The sequence below is a fragment of the Nannospalax galili genome, unplaced genomic scaffold (assembly GCF_000622305.1).
Source record: "Nannospalax galili isolate Female #2095 unplaced genomic scaffold, S.galili_v1.0 scaffold751, whole genome shotgun sequence".
Classification (NCBI taxonomy): domain Eukaryota; kingdom Metazoa; phylum Chordata; class Mammalia; order Rodentia; family Spalacidae; genus Nannospalax; species Nannospalax galili.
In genome coordinates this window covers 1397309-1404946 of record NW_008331125.1, presented here as the reverse complement: position 1 = coordinate 1404946, position 7638 = coordinate 1397309, and positions in this window count along the sequence as shown.

Here is a 7638-nt window from a genome sequence, read left to right as displayed (position 1 = left end):
CAAGAGTGGTTGTAAATTTTTAAGTTCACAGTTGAATTAATACAGTTATACTATATTGAACTCAGTATAAACCCTGTAAAACATAAAGTTGAGTGATTTTTTTAACCTTTAAGAAAGATCTCCATTTCATTTTAAAATATACTGTTTCTTACATAAAGACTTATTGTTTTTGCTAACAACACTTAGATGTTGGTGCATGCGTCTCGAATTTGTATGTATCTGATTATTACTAGTCATGGTCAGTTGCACTTGGATCCTGGCACCTGTGTATGGATATGAAATCATTGGGTAGATTTCAATGGTAATGTTTATCACCTCTACTAATTAAAATGACAAAAATGCAGGGAAGTCAGAGTAAAAGGGCTCTAGTGGGGAGGTGGGAGGGAGGCTCTGGGAGGGTGCCATCTGGGAAGTGGGTATATAGATGAATAAGATTGGGATGTTCTATGCGATATACACACAAAAATATCAACAAATTAAAAAATGAGTTATATTTGAGGAGGAAGCATAGAAATAAGTTATATTTTTATCTTGAAGTATATTTGCATTATAAGTTTTATCTAATTGAAGGTGAAAGGCTCTGCCTCCTATAGAAGGGAGAGAAACTTTCTAGGAGGAGGTACTTTGTGTTAACCCAGGACTCACATCTCTACCTGCCTCATAAGGTCTTCCTGGGGACTGTTATGTGCATTACTCTCCTTGTGCGGGCAAGAACAGGGGTCTGAGAACCTTAGATTAGATGTGACCTGATCTGTATTTTGCTGACAACTTGGTGTTTATTTCTTATTTTATTAAGAAATCAGGAAGGCCAACAAGGTGAGGAACTAAAGAACCAGGACTACTGCAGGTCGGGACAGCTATCCTAAGTTATTGTATCAAACATGGAAAGAATGTGAAGAGTTTCAGGGATTTAAGATAAAGTCAGGAGTGAGAAAATCAATTCCTTGTGAAAAGGTTACAGAAATTCTAATTGCTCTGCTAAGAAATAGTAATAAAGTTTTAACATCAATAGATAAAAGGAAAACAATCATCAGCTGATCCTTTTCCAGAAGACAGAATTCACAAGAGGATTGAAGAGCATAATGGGATAAATTCAGAGCCTGTGTTGTTACACCTGTTCATACACCTGGAAATAGTTAATGCTTAGCAATCATGGATGGTTTCATTCTCTTCTAAACACCAAAGGAGATACTTAAAACCGATCCCACAACTTGATTAGATGTGACCTGATCTGTATTTTGCTGACAATTTGGTGTTTATTTCTTATTTCATTAAGAAACTTTGGCAACCAATTTGCTTACCTGTTGAATGAACTAAGAGCACAACCTCCCTCTTAAACCATTCACTGGTGTCATTTTCATTAAGAAATTAGTCTTTTTTAGATACCATGCCAAAAGTACTCAGGTTTTTTTTTTTTTTTTTTTTTTTTTTAAGAGAGAAGATTTATTTGGTTTCAGTTCATTATTCCAGGGAAAGTATGGGCACCAGAGTGTGAGATGAAAGCTGTTCACATTATAGACAGTCAGGAAAAGAGTGCACAGCAGGAACCAGGGCCTAGGTGTAACCTTCAAGGACATATCCCTAGTGCCTTGTTTCTACTAGCCAGCCTCTCCCTCAAAACAGGTTCCAGAACCTCCCAAAGTAGCACCACCAGGAGGGGAACAAGTACTCAAAACATGAGTCTGAGGTGCACATTTCAGATTCAAGACATAACTCCATACTTTAATATTGGAGTTTTCCCTTTTGCAGAAAAATCGTTTTAAGTTATTAAGAAAATTTCAAATTACTGAAATATTGTCAATCTTGCATATAAGTTGTATTATGTAAAGAGACTGTGTTTGGAGGGAAAATATGTTTTTCAAAGTCTTTAAAATGTGTAAATATGTGTATTCAGGTGTGCTCACTGGTCTGTGCACATGAGGTCAATGCTGGGTGTCTGCCCCTATTCCTCTCCACCTTATTTCTTGAGGAAGGTGCACTCACTGTGCAGGGGGTTCGAGCCAGCAACCCCCACTCAGTGATGATTGGGGACAAGTAAGCACGCTGTTTGCCAGTCCATGCTGCCCCCAGTATCAGGGACAATCAGAAGCAACGGGGAGCCTAGTCAAGCACGGACTCATCACAGGTGTTACAGAGCTTATAAAGGCACTTGGAAATCCCCCTCCCCCCTGAGGGTGTAGCTTAAGGATGGTCACGTGCTGATCATGCACTCCTCAGCAGTGCAGAAGTATCCTTCATACTTTTAAAAACAAGTCAGGCTGCACCCCAGTAACTTCTTCTCAGACCTCTGCAAGGTGGGAACTTTAGGTCCCCACATCTCCCCCTTTTATTTTTATTTTGAGGCCAGACTGACTTTATTTCATAGGTTACCCACCTTATAGATGGCTCCCTGAGGAGAGATGGCTATCTCCTTCCTCTAATCTTATGCATTTTTGCCTGTCTTAGGTTGTGTCACCTCTGATCAAGCCTTGCCCTTCATTGGATCATGCACCTGGCCATGTGCATGTCCTGTCTTAGGAGTACTTGTCATGGGACATCTTACCCATCCTTGGCTAAAAATGCATCATGATTAAGAGCAGCGGTGTGGGTAATGCCAGCCCGTGACAGTCTTAGTCTCTGCCTAACTTGATTAGCCAAGCATGGGCAACCGGACAGGGTATATTCCTGGGGGAGTCCATAATCATGAAGAGGTAGGCCATGGAAGTTCCAAGGGTCCTCTGTTGCCAAATTATCTAATAAAGACACTTAAAGATAAGCATTATCAAGAGAAACAAAGCAAGTCATGGAGTAGGACAAGTTGAAATATTTCTGAGACCATGTACCTTTTATAAAGCCAATCAGCCAGTTGTCAAGGAGGCTGACTGGCAATGAAGCCAAGGAACTGGGTCCTTCACCTCAGATGGATATAAATAAAGAGAGGAATTTTGTCTCATGAACTATTGTCCATGGACCGTCATGCTAGTCAGTCGGATCCTGGCCTACCCACTTAAGGTTTTTCGCAGGCACCCATATGGGGTTTGAATCTCCTGTAGGGTAGACACAGCCAAAGCCTTGACCCATGGTTAACAATGGATCTGGGCCTCTCCATTGCCCCGTAATGGGGTCCTTCCACCTTACCTGTACCTCAGGTCTCTGCTCTTGTCATCCACAATGCTTCTGAAACCAGGATAACAACTGATTTTTTGAAAATTTTAGAACATTGTGAATAAGGCCATACCCAACTGTTGGTGGGGGCTTATTTCCCCTTTTTGTTTTTGTAATTGAATTTTTAGGTTTTGATGGTTGCGTTCTACAATGGCTGTATTGTGTTGAATTCCCCAAAGTGAAAAGAAATCTTGTAAATTTTTAAGCACAAAACATGGTCCATTATCAGTTTTAGTTCATTGGGGCAATCCCAACCTAGCAAAGCACTGGAGAAAATGAGACTGAGCATGTTTAGACTTCTCTCCTGTATGAGCGGTAGCCCAACAGGCATGTGAGAATGTGTTGATGGACACAAAAATATACTAAGCTTTCCAAAAGGAGCATAGTGTGTGACATCCATCTGCCACAGGAATTGGGCTTGAGTCCCCTGGGGTTTACCCCTAGCTGTTGCAGAGGTGGTACCTGTAAGCCATCTTGTCTGCCTCTGCATTGCCTTGGGGTAAAAGCCCAGGCAATCCTTGGTGCCCCCTAAGATGCTGTAAGAACATAGGGTCTTCTCTCTCTTTAAGGAGCATATAAGTCTGAATATTGTCAGAAAGCAATGGCCATGAGTTCCTTGAATTGAGCTGAGCCATCACAAGTGTGGACATATCTTTTTGGTTTTACATCTGCCCCAGGTATCCTACCAACTGCAGCTCCAAATCTGCCTCCGTCAGTGAAAACACTGTAGGCTTTTACTAAGGGCTCCCTTAGCCCCGGGATTCAGCAAGTGCGGCTGCCAGCAGGGCAGTAACACTTGGGGATGGGGTGGTTCCCCAGCCACCTGCAGAACAGATGGGACAGCCACACTGCCCCCCCAGCCACCTTCCCCGAACCGGGCCTTCCCAGACGTACCAGAGCCGGTTGCGGAGCACTGCCAAAGGTGTCTTTTGTTTGTTTGTTTGTTTGTTTGTTTTGTTTTGTTTTGTTCTGTTTTGTTTTGTTAAATGTGCCCGGCAGCCACCACCGGTCACTGGCTGGGGGGCGGTCCCCTGCCCAGCTTTTGCACGAGCCCCTGACTAGCACACCTGTTAGTTCAAGGTGGGTTGGGTGGCCGGCTTTTGCCGCCAACCCCATGTGCTCTGCTCTGCCCCACCCTTCTAAAAAAGGCACCCATGTGTCCTGTTTTCATGGGTCCCAGGAGGCCCCTGAAGCTGGCCAGGACATGCCTAAGGTGCCGCTTGTTACTTTGGCTGCTTTTGGTTTCACTTCTTTTACATTTCTGCGTTCTTCCTCAAACTCTTCCCATGATTTCCATGTATCCCCTGTAAAAACATTAGCCCCAAGTAGCCAGGGAGCCAAATGAATCGCCTCTGCCCAAACCTTTTGAGCTACCAGGTTTGACAAATCCAATCCCCTGCTTTTAAGCATATCTCTCAGAGCTTTAAGCCCCAGGTCCTCAGGCTTATTGATTGTGTTACTCATCTTTCCAGGTCTCGCTTACCCCAACCTTCCTGATTGGCTCCAATCCATTTTTCTTCTTTCTTTCTTTTCTACTTTTCACCTTCCTTTGAGCACCATGCTGGGCACCAATTGTGGGGGTTCAAGCCAGCGACCCCATACAGTGATGATTCGGGATGAGTAAGCACGCTGTTCCTCAGCCCATGCCACCCCAGGTACCAGGGACAATCAGACGCAACGGGGAGCCTAGTCAAGCAGGGACTCATTTATTGCAGATGTTACAGAGCTTATAAAGGCACTTGGAAATCCCCCTCCCCCCCCCCAGGGTGTATCTGTAGGATGGTCATGCACTGATCATGCACTCCTCAGCAGTGCGGAAGTATCCTTCAGACTTTTAAAAGAAGTCAGGCCATGTCCCAGTAACTTCTTCTCGGAACTCTGCAAAGTGGGGCCTTTAGGTCCCCACACACTGTACATGGAGTCCACTGTTTCAGCTAGACTGGCTGGCAAGTGAGCCCTGGGACCTACCTGTCTCCACCCCATCAAGTTCTGGGGTGAATTGTTTTATATGGGTTCAAGGGGTCAGAATTCAAGCCCTCATGTTTTCACAGCAAGTGCTCTACCCTCTGAGCCCTTCCTGAGCTCCCTTTTCAGATTCTGATATCTTTAATCGGTGCCACCACAACATTTTTTCTTCAGTATTTTAGTGACTATTGTGTGGTAGATGAATAGATTTGTTTTTATTTACAAAAAAGTTTTAAATTGAATTTTCCAAGAGCAGTTAACTCAATCCCAATTAAACTCTTTCTGCATTTAAGAGTTTAAAAAATAATTTCAGATATGCATACAGTGTACTATAATGACAATCACCCCCTGCATCAGTGTCTTACCCCTTCCCACACCTGGTGTCTGCTTTCTTCCTAGCTTGTCCTCTTCCTACACTCATGTCTTTGTGTGTGTGTGTGACTCATTTAGTTCAGTTAGTGTTGGGGGACCCTGCTGCTAAGGTTGCAGTCCACCATGTCCGGATAGCTCTAAGGAGCTCGGCGCTATATGGAAGGACTCCCTTTCTCAACGGGGGCCTCCTGTTCTCTGCCTGACTTACCTGGAAAGTGCCTCCAAGCATGGATACCTGATCTTATTTGGAACACAACCTTTGGCATAGTTACCTGTACTGCCCCCAGGTTTTCTCTATATGATAATTAGGCATTGCCCTATAGCCAGATGATAGGATCCCCCTACCACATGTAAATAAAGCATACTATGAACACTTATAAGCTGAAGCTTTGGCTGCTGCCTCCACACTGTATTTTTCCCTGACCCTCACTGAATAAACAGAGCTGTATCACTGAATCTGACTCCCTGGAAGGTCTTTTCTGTCCTGCTCACTGGCCGTCCTGACCCCATTCATCATTTCTGCTCCCTTTGTTCTTGTGGGTCAGTGGCCAATGGCCCACGAGGGGAGGGAGAGACCCACAAATTAGGGTTGTTTATTTGAGCGAGGATAAGGGGTTATTTACCAGAGCATGTGCAACATCCCAGTGGCTACATCTCTGAAGAAATAGAGTTCCCCTCTCCTAGAAACCATTAACTATCAAAAGGTCCTTAAGGAGCAGGAAAGCCTCATAGGCCCCTCCTCCATCCATGACAGCATGTTGAAAGCCCCACTCTTGTACAGGTCTTATGTAGGTAGCCATAGCTGTCATGTGTTCATGACTACAATGGCCATATTATATCCACAATACTGTTTCACAGCACTCCTCCCTGTGCTCTGGCAATTATATTCTTTCTGTGCCCTCTTCCACAACATTCCCTCAGCCTTGGGGAAGGGGTGATATAAATATACTATTCAGGACTAAGCATTCAACCATCATTTTTTTTCTCAGCAGTTTGACCAGTTATGAGTTTCTGCATTAACTGGTGTCCATTGCAAAAACGAAGCTTCTCTTATCCAGACTGAGAGCAGCAGTAGTCTGTGGGTCTAGACATGAATATTTAGAAGGCATTTGACTACATATCCATTTATCAAAACATTAGTGCATTTCCCTGTAAGGCCTACGACCTCCCTGGACATGGGATTTAGGGCAAGATTTAAAGCACCAGGCATGTATTCCCTCCCATGGAATAGGCCTCAGATCCAATCAGAAGGCAGTTGGTTACCCGCCCCCCGAAAAAAAAAAAACAGTTATTCTAATGGGCACATTTTTTCTGGCAGGTCAGTATTGTAGCATGCAGGGTCCACAGCTGGGTAAGACTGTTGAATTTTCTCCCCTGCTGTCTGCATAGCACCTTCTGTCACTAAGAATGCTGGCCAGCAGAAAAGAAGCTTTCAGTTGAGCTCTCTGTGTCCTGCACCTAAACTGTTTGATGCCTTCACCAATAGGTCTTACCACTTTAACACTGGTGGGCACTCAAGAAAATAGCAACAGCTTACATCATTTTGGGAGGCTCTGGGGCCTCCCTAAACAACACCTAAAGGGGAAGTATCCCACACCTGACACTGGGATTGTCATTTAAAAACGTATGGTTTCTAGAAGCAGCATTATCCACCCGTGCAAGGTAACTCCATTCAAATTCTTTTATTATTAAAAATTTTAGTTAGCTTATAATGTCAAGGGTTTCTATATGGCTTTCTCATATATCTTAATTTGGGTTAACTCTTCAGACTCACACCCCCACTTTTCCCCATCCCTCTGCCCCATCCCTATTTAAACTTTTCCATACCTAGTATTTCAACCCCATTTGTACCATATGTTCTTTAGTATCCTCCTTGCTTAAGGCCTCTCCCCTTCCCCTCAGGGCACTTTTCTTGCTTTCTGGTCTCTACACACCATCATTCCAACTTAAAGAGAAATATAAAAGTTTGAAGCTAAGGTCTTCACATAAAAGAGAATATATGCTGTTTCCTTTTTGTTCCTGGGTTACCTCACTCAGCATATTTCCCAAAGTGCTCAATTATTGATGAGTCAAAAGTATCACAGTATGCAAGGTATCTGAAAAGCAATCTCAGAGTTACAACTCAAGGGTAATGCCACAGTATTCTTTGGCTGGAAG